The 14,916-nt window shown below is 38.2% G+C and overlaps 1 protein-coding gene across 11 annotated transcripts in view; it reads right to left on the reverse strand.

Moving 5' to 3' along the window:
• Positions 1 to 14,916, reverse strand: part of HECW2 (HECT, C2 and WW domain containing E3 ubiquitin protein ligase 2) — a 393,499-nt gene that overhangs the window by 244,496 nt on the left and 134,087 nt on the right. The gene's annotated exons all lie outside the window — the stretch shown is intronic.

Raw genomic sequence — 14,916 nt, forward strand, 5'->3', positions numbered from 1 at the left:
TTAGCACAAAGATGCTTTTTGAGCCAAATCTCTAATAGGAATCATTGTTCAATCCTGTTATATGAAGACATCCAGTCCGGGGGTGGAGGGTTTTCTGGGGATAGACTTGAGGATGGGGAGGTTGACAAGTCTCAGAAACTCTTTATATCTCTTTTTGCTTCTTTTCTTCTACCCTGAAGCTGTATAGTCTTCAAAAGCAGAACAGTGTCCCAGAGGTGCTTGTGTGTCAGGGGAGGAGATGAAGTGGGGAAGGGATGGAGGTTTTCTATATATTCCTTTAACAAACTCTCATATATGATACAAACTTTTCCTAAGTGATATTCAAATATATACAGGTTATTTGTAAGTCAGTACATAAATCAGTAGCTGTATATATTTAAACTTCACCCTGCCTCAATTTATTTATCTATTAAATGGAAGTAATTTTAATGTACCATGCAAGGTTGTTTTAAGGATTGAAATACTGTGGATGAAAGTGTTCAATAAAAAGTAGCCATGGTTATTTTAGTAGGCAAACATTATAACTACTGAATTAATTAATGCATTATTTAGTCTAGGGTAACTATTTATGCCTAAGAGCCTGGGGAGAGGAACACCAGGATTTGGAAGACAGTGAACAGAAAGCAAATGCTGAAGACCAACTTTACATATTAAAAACCACTAGAAGTTCTGCCTAGTCTAGATGACCCTGTACTTAGAAAAGAAGAAGAAAACGTCCATCCTTCCCCTGTCTCCACCTATTCCACATGGCTCCTGGTTTCCAGGGCTCAGAAATCAGCCACATTAGGTCATACAGGCCTTGAGTTACAGCTTAAGAAACTCAACTGTAGCTTTTATAGAACTGTTTCTGTATTAAAAAGTAATGACAACCTCCAAACAACTCCCTTAGAAAAGAATTGCAGAGCCCACCGCCCACAAGCCAGCGACGGGACAGTGTAAGATGTAAGACAGAGGAGACAAGAATTTAAGAAACTTGGCCACAGAACTTGAAGTAGTCCTGCTGGAACCTGACCAACAGTAGTGAGTGGGAAGCCATTCCAGGGTCTTGAGAAGAGAGGCGAAAATAGGAAAGGGAAGTCTCAGGAAACGTAATCTGAGAGTTTATGCAGGGCTGATTATAACAGGAAGAAAACAGAGGTGGGGAAACCAGTGAGAAACTGATCAGTCAAGGAACCCAGCGCTGTTGGCAGAAGACGGATTTTAGTGACATGAAAAGGAAATATCAATCAGGAATGTTTCAAAGGAAGAACACATAGACATGATGACAGATTGAATATAGGGGATAAAAGTGAGGGTGAAATCAGGACTAAATTCTGGATTTTCAATCTAAGTGACAACAGAATCCCAGAAACATTGACAGGGCTGAGAAAATCAAAATCATTTCAGGTGAGATGGAAGTAAATGCAATATATCCAAGTAAATATAACTCTTACGAGGGTGGGTCCAAATTGTCGGTTATTATGAGGCCGGGGATAAAACAAATATTCAAATGCAAGTCTCTGCTCAATAATAGCCTTAGTATTAATTAAAATTGACTATGCCAATATATCCCTAAAAGTCTTATTTCAGGGTTTAAAAACCTCATTCAGATGTTTTACTTTACATAACTTAGGTCAACTGGAAAGGAAATAAATCAATGATTTTATTTAGATTACAACAAGGGACTATTATTTAATTGCTTTGGAAACCTTAATTTTTCCCTTATAGGAAATGTAATATAGTTTTTAGAGTTCATGTTTTGATAGTAAATAAGTACTGTGCAAAAATTAATTTGCAAGGTCACATAAAAATGAAAAAAAAGCACTCTAAATTTTATACCTAAAATTTGAGTTTTAGCTACCCTATTCAATGTAATATTCTCATATGGGAAAACCAGTGTTACTCAATAACAGAGAACAGCTGCTGCGCATTTTCTAATACTGAAACCTAAGAACTCTCAATTTGCTTCTTGATTTCACATTTCTTATTGCCTTCTGCAATAAGAAAGACACATTTTCTTCAGAAAATTATCCATGTTCTTTTGAAAAGCTTCAGAAAATAAAGGCGACGGCAAGGGAAACAGGTTAATATTCACTATATGGCTTAAGTAGAAAGCTGGTCCTTTAAAGCTCCTTAGATAACTCATCCCTCCCAGGGTGAGTCTGTGCTGCAGCTATATGTCCCATTCCCAGTGGGCACAATTTAACATGATGTAGCACTCCTTAAAAAATTTTTAAAAACCCTCCTTCTAAATATGATTAGGTCTGCACCATGCTGCTCTCCCAGATAAAAGACATCTGTTTCAAACAACTGAAAACAAAATCATTTTTCTTCAAGAGGTCAAGAGAGATTTAATTACTAAGCAAATCACAAAATGCCATAGTATACAACTTCAATTCCAAAACCAGCAGATTTTGTTCAGAAGATATAGACAGTAGCAGATGACAAATACATTAAGCAAGTGTTTTTTATTGAAAATAGTTTTGCTAAAGAATCTGGAGGTGAATGTCAATTTACTAAACCTCACCTGAAGGGCAGGTACTGAAAAACATTGTCAGAGGATTTTTATAGAATTTAAGAAATGCATCCTAGGATCTAACTTCCTAGAGTTGGCATTGATAAATAAAACCAATAATAATAAAAGACAAACTTGTTTAACCCTTCAAATTCCAAAAGACACAACATACAACACACACACACACACACACACACACACACACACTTGTTCAACTATACTATGCTTCAAACTCCAAGTGATTTTTTATTTTTATTTTTTACTATCTAAATGAGGAAAACAAAGGGTGAAAAACTACATTTATAGTCAAGATATAATTAGCCTGCAGTAAGTAGAGATGTGAGAACTATAGGAAAAGAAAGCAGTAACCCATCCCCAGCAAGGCCAATTGGCATCTGAGATGAACAAAGACGTCACCAAATCTTCCACCAAAGCTCCCCCTCCAGTGGATTTCCCCTGTGTGCAGCAAGAGAGAGCATTTTCAGTCATTCAGTATAAATGAACATTCAGATAAACTCCGTGTTTATCATAGATAATCATAACTTGATGCTTAGCTTACTCAGCAAGAGTATGCTAATAAAATGATTAGGAAAACCAGAAAATGTCCTTCTACACAACCTGCTAGGAAATGAGAACTGAATAGAGAACCTGGGGTAACTGGAGCTGCCCCTCACTTCCTCTTTCCAGGTGGAAAAGTCTCAGAAAATGCAATTTATCCTCCAGCCTGCTGCCCTTTAGGAAAAGCGTGTTTTCCCCAAAATTTTACTAAAGAATATGTTATAATCCACAACATAAAAATTACCCAAATGTAAACTTGGAAAAGGGATGTACACAAATAGAAATAATTTTAAGTTCCAAAAAACTGTTAATTTTAAAGACTGAGTTCAAGAATGCTTTCAAGATGTTGGTTTAGCTTTAAATCATTAAATATGCAACTAGATTAAAAAGAGAAAATCTTTAATATTTAACTCAGTTATTTAAACACAGTGAGATTTTTAATTCAATTATTTAATTAAAACCTTCTTTGAAGGTATGAGTAGATACTTTACCAAAACATTGAATCAATAAGTATATATCAAAACACATTTTTAAAAAAGGTATAATTGTTGTCCACTAAAACATCAACATTGAAAAGCAGTAGTACTCAAGTGAAAATGCAGTGAGAAACAACACTCATATGTTGCTGAGAGGATAGTTTTACAAAGCTTTCTGGAGCTTTAGGTATGCTCACACCCTTAGGCCCAGTGATTCATTTCCAGGGCTCTACCCTAAGGAAAGAAGCAGAGATGCCAGCAAAGAGTTATAAAAAGATGATCACCACAACATTATTCAAAATAGAGAACAAATTAACAACAAAACAAATGTCCAACAATGAAAAAGTGTTTACATTATAGCATATCTACCTTATAGACTATTATGAAGCCATTAAAAACATATTTTTAAGATTTGACATGGGAATTTGTTCATGCTGTAAGGTTAAGTATTATCAAATACTGTTACATATACAATATAATTAAATTGTGTTAATAACACACATAGAAAAAAGAGTATACTTTTTCAAGTTATAGATAGTGGGATTACAATTGTTTTTACCTCTTGATACTCAATTTTTGAATTTTTCTACAAATAAGATATATAATAATGTTATTTAAAATAGACCTCTGATATGAAAGGATGGTTCCTACTATTATTTATTTATTTATGACAATAAATGGTTATCTTCGAGGGCTCCTTACTTGCAAGGAACAGAAGCCCCCTCTGATAAACCGAAACAGAAAGGAAATTTACTAGAAAGATACTAGGTAGCCCACAGAATCAAAATAAAGGAAAATAATGAACCAAAGATGCTCTTGGGTAACAGTAGCCACCAGGATCAATCCACCTAAACATCTGTCCTTTCTCCATGATGTTGCTCAGGACTGACTGGTAGGAGACAGGATCCTATGGACCTACAGAGAAGAGGAGATGGCATATGGATGGGCAATTCTACCAAAACTGAAGGCAGTTGGGGAGAAGTGATTCCTCAAAAAGAATTAAATTAGTGAAAACGAAGGTTTGCTGTTACTAGATGAATAAAAAATGAATGCTGGACAAAGATAAAAGAAAAGAGCCACTAACAAAATACCAGTGCCAATATCATAGACCCTTAAATGTGTAACAAGAGAAGAATATAAACTAGCAAATATGGGAAGAACAAGGGCAACATCTCTTACTCATTTATCTAAATACAGGATAGATTGTGATGAGCCCCCACTGTAACAATATTTATTGGCAGAGGTATCAGTTTTTTACATTAACCTATACTTTTAAAATGTTAGTCAATTAAGAAGAGCAAAACTTCATTTTAAGAATCATTTTTAAATGTCATGCCAGATTAGGAAAATGAAAGCCAAAACTTCACATATTTTCACTACCTTTTAAAAATTCCAACCTATTTTTCAGTAAACATACATGAAGTCATAGTCTATCCAAGTGTCAAAAAAGAAGAAAAGAAAACAAGAAAAACTCTTTGCTTTTATATCAACCACTTTTGGTGGTTTGCTCGTTTATTAACAAATACTAGCCAGGCACTGTGGCTCACGCCTGTAATCCCAGCACTTTGGGAGGCCGAGGTGGGCAGACTGCCTGAGTTCAGGAGTTGGAGACCAGCCTGGCCTGGGCAACATGGCAAAACCCCATCTCTACAAAAAATACAAAAATTAGCTGGGCATGGTGGCATGCGCCTATAGTCCCAGCTACTTGGGAGGCTGAAGTGGGAGGATCGCTTGAGCCTGAGAGGTGGTAGTGGCAGTGAGCCGAGATCAGGCCACTACACTCCAGCCTGGGCAACAGAGTGAGACCCTGTGGCAAAAATAAAAACAAAAACAATTATTAATGGGTTATGTGAGAGAAGTGGAATCATTTCCTCTTACATTCATTCCTTTTGAAAGATACGAAACTTTCACTCCTTTGCAACCTTAAGCGGAAGATATCTTTTCTCTTTTGTGTGGAATACATCTCAAAACATTACCTGTAGTTAAGTTGATAAACTATTGGTAAGTGAAATTCAAATATTTAAGAATTCCACATTACTTTGTGGTGGCTGAAGCGCATTAGGTGGGAAAGTCTTCCTTGCAAAGCAAATCACAAAACTTAAGCTCCTAGTTACTGATTGGCAAAAGCTTCCAGAAAAGACCAACAGTATTTCAATATAATTGTTTATTCCATAAAACACCAGAGGTCATAACTACAAATTCTAGCAATTCTATCATGCAGTCTATACTCCATAGAGTACATTTTTAACCCTTAATGCTTCTCTCTTTCATTTCCACTGCCACAACAGCACTAAGCCAAGTTCACATCACTTCATACCTAGACCACCACTTCTTAAAAGACCTCTCTGGTCCTTACATTTTCCCCAGCCAATCTATCTACTCTCTCCCTACAGCACTTTTTCAATGCCAACCCTTCCAATCAAGTAAATGACATAATTAAAAAGCCATGATGGAAGTGAACAAAGGAGCAGGGAAGGAACCAAGTTTGGCAAGGGTGAACAGGGAAGGCCTCTCACAAGTAGTGACGTTAAAGCTCATTAGGCTGAGATCTGAAGTTAGCAAATGGTTGCATAGTCCAGGTGAGTAGCAAGGAAGGCACAGATTTCAGTGGTGGCTCTGGGGGTCAGGGAGGAGAGCAGAGGGTGGATTTTTTCCCCCTGGATTTCTTTATAATTCCCTGAATAAACCAAAAGTTTCATGCAAACTTTCTCCATGCAAATTTCTATTCTGTTACCCTTGCAAATGCTTAGCAAGTCCAGCAGTGTCCATGCAATTCTTACCACCTGCTCCATCTTCAAGACCTAAAGAACACTCTCTTTTTGAAGAGCACCCAGCCAGAAGGCAACATTCCTATATGTCAATTCCAGTTGTCTTTTTTATATTATTCTTATCACTTATACTTCACACTGCCTCATATTCTAATTATGAAGATTCATGTCTTCTCCTGCCAGACTATAAGCTTTTTGAGGACAAATTACTGTTTCTCTTACACAAATAGTGTTTATTTTTCAAATGCTACCAGTGAGAAAATAACAATGCAAAAGAACAAAGTCAACAGTATGAATAAACCTTGACTTTTCTTTTTCTCCCCCAAACTCGGAGTTTATTTTTGAGTTACAAAGGTAGATCCATTACAGAAAAATGACACAGTGCTAACAGCATCTCCATTCACTTGTTTAATTAGCATTATTGGCTTTTTTTAAACTTTTACTTTAGGTTCAGGGGTACATGTGCAGGCTTCTTATATAGGTAAATTGTGTGTCACTAGAATTAGCCACATTAGCCAACTAAAAAGGATTTTTTGAGTAAAGTGCCTACTGTGTGCTAAAAAGTATAAAATAAGGCTCTTGCTACAGCATACAAAAAATAAAAGTCAAGCTACATGAAAGAAATAGAAAGCAACTGCCTTCTGTACTGTAATGTATAAGTGCAAAAGGCAGTAAGAGAGCTCATTATGGGGCATGATCAGCAGGGGCTGAAGTAAAGAAAAGTCTAATGAGAAAATCTGAGCTGGGCCTTGAAAGATATGAAGGGGCCATGAAACATGGCATGCATTTTAGGCCATACTAGAGTACGACTAAAAAATATGGCGTGCATTCTAGGCCATACAATACAACTAAAAAGTAAAGATAGATAGGAATTAGCTTTCACTACCTTCACTCTATCCAAGCCACCGTCATCTCTCCTCTGAATGAACAGCCTCCTTCCCCTCTTCCATTCTTGATTTTTGTATATTCTCAATATGACAGCCAGAGTGACCCTGTTCAGATGTTAGATCATTTTGTTCTCTACCAAAAATCCTCCAATAACCCCTATCTCATGCAGAGAAAAAGCCAAAACCCTTACAGTGGTCTAGAAAGCCCCACATGATCTGGCTGTTGGTCCTCTCTGACCTCATCTTTTGCTACTACCTTCCATGTTCACACCGCTCCAGTCCCACTGCTGCTCCTAGAATGTTCCAGCCACTCTCTACCACAGGGCCTTTGCATATGCTATTCCCTCTGCTCTTCTCTTCAGTATGCACATGGCTCACTTTGTTACTTCTTTCATGGTTTTACCAAATGGCAGCCTCTCAGAGGGATCTTCCCTGACCACCCATGATAAATTTCAACTGCTCCAACACTACCTACTCCCTTTTCCTGCTTTATTTTTCTCCTGCAGCACTTTTCATATTGTAATATACAGTATGACTTATTCACCTGTTTATTGCATCTCTTCCCCCTAGAATGTATGCTTCATGAGGAGTCAGAAATGACAGACAGACATCACCTCTAAGTTGGCAGCTGGACCTACATGGTTTTCTTGGTAGAGCACCTGGAACAATGTTTCACTTAATTAATCAATTATTGTTTTTAATTTTACAAACTATTTGGCACCACAGTAAGATCTTTAATTGAAGTGATTTCATGGGCAGAATGCAATGGTTGTAAGCAGATGTTGCAAACACACAGGTTAAATTTTAAAGTCTGAGGTTACCAACTGATGCTTACCATTACTACAGAAATCAACAAAAGGTGCATCAAAGCAGAAAAAAGCAAGAAGGGATGGAATCAAACAAGAAGGAAGAACCACATTAGGAAGAAAAGGCACATGTAAGTCACAAACAAGAGTGTCAAACCTGCCTGGTTTTTCATACAAATAAGAGTTATCCAATGCCTACTAAGTATGAGGTACTGTTCTTGCACTAGAACAAACAAATGGAACAAATTCCATTCTGAAGGAACTTACCATCATAAGACTAGAAAAAGAATGAATTCAAAATAATAATAAACTACTCAATTTATGAGATCCCCAATGAGGGCAAAGACTCATCTGGAAGAACCAAAAAACTAAATGAATATGCAACATGTGAATAAGGAAACAGTTCTCTTCAGTGTCATGATCCAGCTTGTTGATACCAAGTTTAATTTTACTTCAAATGCTGGCATAAAAAAATGCTTGGAATCTTTTCCAAAAGGACTACCTACAAAGCACTGTATTTTCCAATTTTTTTTTTTAACAAAGAAGAGATTCTTTTTACCTAAGTGTTCATGGCCCAGCTCCACTCTATTAACGGGCTGACAATTAAAGCAAAAAGTGTCACACAACGATGAACTGAAGATGTAAAATTAGTCCCCATTCAACCATTTCTCCCATACAATGAGAGAGTCAACCCCTGTCAACCCCTTTCAACCCCATTTCTGCTAGTCTCTCACTGAATGTTAGATGTTCCAACAATAAACTGCTGGCAAAGAGAAATTACATGAACTGGTAAAAGATTCAGGAATTCATAAAAGTCAAAGTGATTTTAAAGTCACATGCAAAACCACTGAGTAATAAGGATCTGGCAAAGTTAGAACAATTGGTAACTTAAAGAGAAAAACATTAAGGATAATTTGACTATCTTAGGATTAGACAGAAGCCATGGGAAAGTTAACAGAGGCTTGAAATAGTTTTTGCAATACGACTTTCTTTATGACTGTAGTGAGAAAATCAAATATCGTATTGTGCTATCACACAGTTTTCTTGAAAAAAATGAATTATCCCAACGCTCTAAAAGTTTCAACACTTTGGTCCAGGCGCAGTGGCTCACACCTGTAATCCCAGCACTTTGGGAGGCCGAGGCAAGCAGATCACGAGGTCAGGAGTTCGAGCCAAGCCTGGCCAATATGGTGAAACCCCATCTCTACTAAAAATACAAAAAAAGCTAGCCATGCGTGGTGGCGCACACCTGTAGTCCCAGCTACTCAGGAGGCTGAGACAGGAGAATCACTTGAACCAAGGAGGCAGAGGTTGCAGTGAGCAGAGACTGCGCCACTGCACTCCATCCTCGGCAATAGAGGGAGACTTCATCTCAAAAACAAACAAACAAGAAGTTTCAACACTTCATTTGTTATTTGTTCTTTCTAATGATCAGGCCATATTTGTGACTATAAACTAAATGTTGGTGTAAGATAAAATAAACTGATTCCCATCATTTGAACTTTTGTCAAGATCAAGCCCTTTGTCTCCCTATTTACTCTGCAATTTGGCTTCCCAATCAATGTAAATAGATTTACTGTAAGAGGCCTGCTTTCCTGGTAACTCCTGTCTATCCTCCGCTCCCATCCCTCACTCCCATGTTATCATGCAGCTCTTAATCCTAGATTTGACTTCCAGACAGGCACCACGCTAGTGGATGACACAGCTGAGACCTACTCTGAGGTCTTTTAAGTCTGATTTTATTCCAATATGCTACGCCTCATGTGGCTTCTGGGTTACAACTGGGTTATGAAAGCTATATCATATGGAACCCAGGTTTATCCACAAAATTTGGGGAGAAAGACGCAATCAACTGTTTACAGGTTTTAAAATCAGTGCCATAAACAGGAGCCAAGCAGCCTCCCCCGCCAAAGCAGAACTGCCCGATCAGCTCTGCTGTGTCTCCTCGCTTTCTCACTCTCATTTGTGGTTCACCTACTGTTATCTTTGCAGATATAGAAAGCAATGATTTATTTATTTGTTGTGAGCCACAGATTTAAATCAACTTTAGAAGCCCATCACCTTGTTGAGAAGTAGCAATTTCCCACTCTCAAGACAGTCTCTATGGACCCTGACAACTCGTTGATAAGCAGGCATAATTAAAGAGGCCTGAAGGAGTAGCTCTGCTGCTAGGAGCCCTTCCAGAGTAGCAGCTCAATACAAATCACATCCTTTTTGCCCTTCCTCTCTCACTATCCACTTTTTGGGGGAAAAAATAGTAAGTATTTGGATGTCTCCTTGAGTCAGAGTAAATCAAGCATGTGAACACTTGTACTCAGGAATCCTACAGTAAGTTGAGATGTGAAGTTCTGCCTCCCACTTCAATGTTGGGGTGAGTGTCCGTGGCACCTGGCTGTGTGTTAAAAAGGAAGATAGTGATGGTCTCTTAGCCTAAAGATATGGGGAAAAAGGAAGAAACTGTGGTGCCAAGTCTGGGAATTTCGCTGGGCTAGAGTACCAGCTTCCTCCCACCCCAGTACATTGATGCACAGAACTAATCCTTTGGACCTACTATAGCTCTCCAGCTGACCCTGAAACTATGAGTTGTATGGTCTGTGGTCTTCCCCACCTCTGTCTCATCTCACTAGTTTAGCAATGTATCTAGTGCAGGGGCAGAAACACTGTGGTAACTATCCACTAAAAATGGAACACATGAGAAGGTATAAATGAAGCAAGGTTTGAAGTCTGATGGAATGATTTCTGCAGAATAGATAATTAGATAATCCTTACAAAATGATAGTACTATATGACCATAAGTAAAATTGCCGATTTCTTTCTGTGGATGCTGAAAGATTTCATTTGTTTTAGTGAGTCAAATTATTTTAACTCATTATATTTATAGAAATTGGATTCCTGCTCCCAAATTCAATAAACTAAAAGAAGCTGCATTTTCATTAATAGATTAAAATCTATTCAAAGAAATAAATCCATTCAGTTTATAAATAAATTATTTTTGCTAAGAATGCTGCACTACTAAAATGTAAAAATACCATGGCCTTAAATAATAATTTCAAATGAATTAAAATATCATTAAAATGCAAAAGTTTTAAATGGTTGTAATTAGGAAAAATCTTTTCAAACACTACACACTTATCCATTACCTCATTAATCCATTTTTTTTTAAATTTATAGAAAGATAAGACAAGAACCCACCCTTTGCAATGGTGTGATTCCTTCGGTCATAATGCATGGGAAACAGGAAAAAAGAAGAGACTTGGAATCATAAATATTAGCACTCCTTGTCTCCTCTTCTTATATGCATTTTCTCTGCCTACAGTTGTCCCTCCCCCGGCTTTCTACAAGTATGGGGGCCTTGGTGGTCTGCCAGGCTGACCACCTGCCTGGTGGCAGAAAGCTGTGGGCCATTCCTCCAGACTTAACCCAGTGTGCCTAAAACAAAGTCCGTCCCTATGCATCCAAAACTTTGCCCTTTTTGCGTTGCAGAGTTTAGGTTGGGTTTCTGTCATAGATGTAAAGAACTTCAGTAATACAATGGATATGTCCCACTGTTTAGTACACAAAACCTAGATAATAGGTGAAGCAGAAGGGAAAGAATCTGAGTTGACCGATAAAAACACGGTGCTTAGCCAGAGAGTGGCAGGGAAAGAAAGAAAAGGATTGTGGGGTTACAGCATTTTTTTCTGGAGATGAGAGGAAGAAGAAAGCTGGAAGAGGCAGCTACCAGGAATATAACAGCAGAGAGCATGTTCAACCACCACTGTCTAGTCTCCAAATCTACTGATCATAAGCCACCTGTTAGATGCTGCCCAAATATCAGATTTTTTTTTTTTTTTTGAGATGGAGTTTCTCTCTTGTTGCCCAGGCTGGAGTACAATGGCATAATCTTGGCTCACTGCAACCTCTGCCTCCTGGGTTCAAGAGATTCTCCTGCCAAGTAGCTAGGATTACAGGCATGTGCCACCACGCCTGGGTAATTTTTTGCATTTAGTAGAGACAGGGTTTCACCATGTTGGTCCGGCTGGTCTCCAACTCCTGACCTCAGGTGATCCACCCGCCTCGGCCTCCCAAACTGCTGGAATTACAGATGTGAGCCACCACGCCCAGCCTAAATATCAGGTTTTTAACATGTTCCCCATTTGATGCTGATAAATGCTGAAATTTGAGAACTGCTGACATAAGAAATCACCAGGTATTATCTGTATGTAGTCCCAAGTTAGACCAAATAACTGACACTATCTCTCCAAGTATATCCAAATTTGTTAAACAAATTTAAAATGAACCAAAAGTCAACCGAGAGATTTGCCTAAGAATTTTTAAATTCTATTTCCCATAAAATTTAGACAGACATAATTATTGAAACATTGTAAAAATTGAAATAAAATATTTTTATTAATTAAAAGGAATTGAAACACTGTAGTATTACATTCAACAAGCTGAAAGTTGTCAAAAAAGGAAAGCAAGCTTAAGAAATATGGGGTAGGCTGGGCACAGTGGCTCATGTCTGTAATCCCAGCACTTTGGGAGGCCGAGGCGGGTGGATCACGAGGTCAAGAGATCAAGACCAGCCTGACCAACATGGTGAAACCCCGTCCCTACTAAAAATACAAAAATTAGCTGCGCGTGGTGGCACGTGCCTGTAATCCCAGCTACTCGGGAGGCTGAGGCAGGAGAATTGCTTGAACCTGGGAAGTGGAGGTTGCAGTGAGCCGAGATCGCGCCACTGCACTCCAGCCTGGTGATGGAGCGAGACTCCATCTCAAAAAAAAAAAAAAATATGGGGTAAAGTTTATACCCGGAACTCATGCTTTTCTCCTCTGTTCAGATACTAGAAACAGGCCATTAATTTATCTCTGATCTTTCTAACATCCAAAGAGTTACAAGAATCACAGACCCATTCCCCATCCATAGGATAAACAGAAATGATTTCCTGATGGCTGGGCGCAGTGGCTCATACCTGTAATCCAACCACTTTGGGAGGCCAAGGCAAGAGGATCATTGAGGTCAAGAGTTTGAGACCAGCCTGGCCAACATGGTGAAACCCCGTCTTTACTAAAAATACAAAAATTAGCCAGGCGTGGTGGCACATACTTCTAATCCCAGCTACTTGGGAGGCTGAGGTGGGAGGATCCCTTGAACCCAGGAGGCGGAAGCTGCAGTGAACCGAGATCACACCGCTGCACTCCAGCTTGGGCGACAGAGCAAGACATAGTCTCAATAAGTAAATAAATAAGAAATGATTTATTTCTTATTTGGAGAACTTTCTCCAATTGGTCTTCATGGTGTATGAAGTATTAGTCTCCATTCTTCTAACTACATCAAATACTATAGTGTTGTATTACCATTTTTATGTCATCTCATTGGCCTAACACCAATAGGCCCAATTCAGGAACAAGCATACATAGCTCAGTAATGGTACAACACTGTGTTGTCCATTACAGGAGCTCCCAGCTACATGTGGCTATTGATCATTTGAAATGTGGCTAGCCTAAAATGAGATACGCTGCAAGTATAAAATGCACACCAGATTTTAAAGAATTAGCACAAAAAAATTAAAATATCTCATCAATAAGACGTATTGATCACAAGTTTTTACAAGATTATAAATGGTAGTGTTTTAGATATACTGAGTTAAACAATACATACTATTAAAATTAATTTCATCTGTTTTGAATTTGGCTATTTTTAAAAATTAACATGTGTGGCTCACTAGAATGGTGCTGGATAAACAACTATACTCCCAACTCAGTCCAAGGGTAAATTTAGACTTAAATTTTTACTCTTAAAGCCATGTCTGGGCTTCCTATTTTCCAAGTAATTCTTTATAATGAATTTCTTATAAGAACTGGCAACAGAAAGTTCAAGGTAATATCCACTAATATAAATCTGACCTTGAACATCTGACATGTGATCCAGTGCAAAGCCACTTTGGAAGGGTTTCATCCTTTTATGAACATGAAGAAAGCTAACCAACATGAGCACCTGCACAAAAGACCACTCCTCTCCTGCATGGAGGGTGGTGGAGGGATCATTTCTGGGCAAAATCTTCTTCAGAAAACAATTCTGGGATTTTTCTATGCATGATCAAATGAGTGACTGACCCCAAAGCACTAAAAAAAAAAAAAATGGGCCCAATAAATGTAGCCTGGTATATTTCCAGAGCAGGGCTTATCAATGGGAGACTGCCCAATAAGATAATCTTCTAATTTGAGCAAATCAATGCCAGGGCCGGGAATACAAACAATGAGACTAAACCCCATCCGTAAGAACCAGTGAGACTCCATGATGAAATTGTGGCCTCTGACAAAAATTTTTTTTAAAGCTTATTTTCTGTAAAATTTGCTTTTTATAGCAGTTCTGTTCTAAGGAATATGTTTAGGCAACTCAGCAAGACCTTTGTATTTGTTCTGCCTACAGAGACCACGTAAGCAAATTAATCCACTCACATAAGAAAGAAGGGGTAGGCTTCATTCGTCTTTAAGGACACAGAATTTCAAGATCTCTAACACCAAGAGTTTGGGTTCTCTGCAATAAATCAGTAGTGACTCTTTCTTCTTTTACATCATATCAGTTTAGGGTCTTGGACTGGGGTGATGCTAAAATGCATCAGACAATTACTTCTAAAGAAGACTTTGAAAGAACGCAGCCAACTAAATTAGTTTTAAGCATGTGAACTAAAAGTTTGAGTAGAAAATGAACTGCCTCAAAGCACTTCAATATCAGCTAAGACTGAACCCAGGATGGGGTGTGCTGTGGAGCACAAGCTTTAGGAAGCTCTTCCTAACACTTAGGAAGGAGATTATTGTAATTAGGAAGAGTATTGTAATTAGGATCCATACAGAGCATCTCAGAGAAAACTTCTGACTGTCTGACAAAAGATTCCTGATTAATAATGACATTTGTTGATTTTAAATGCAGCTTAAAATATCA

The sequence above is a fragment of the Gorilla gorilla genome, chromosome 11, assembly GCF_029281585.2.
Source record: "Gorilla gorilla gorilla isolate KB3781 chromosome 11, NHGRI_mGorGor1-v2.1_pri, whole genome shotgun sequence".
NCBI lineage: Eukaryota > Metazoa > Chordata > Mammalia > Primates > Hominidae > Gorilla > Gorilla gorilla.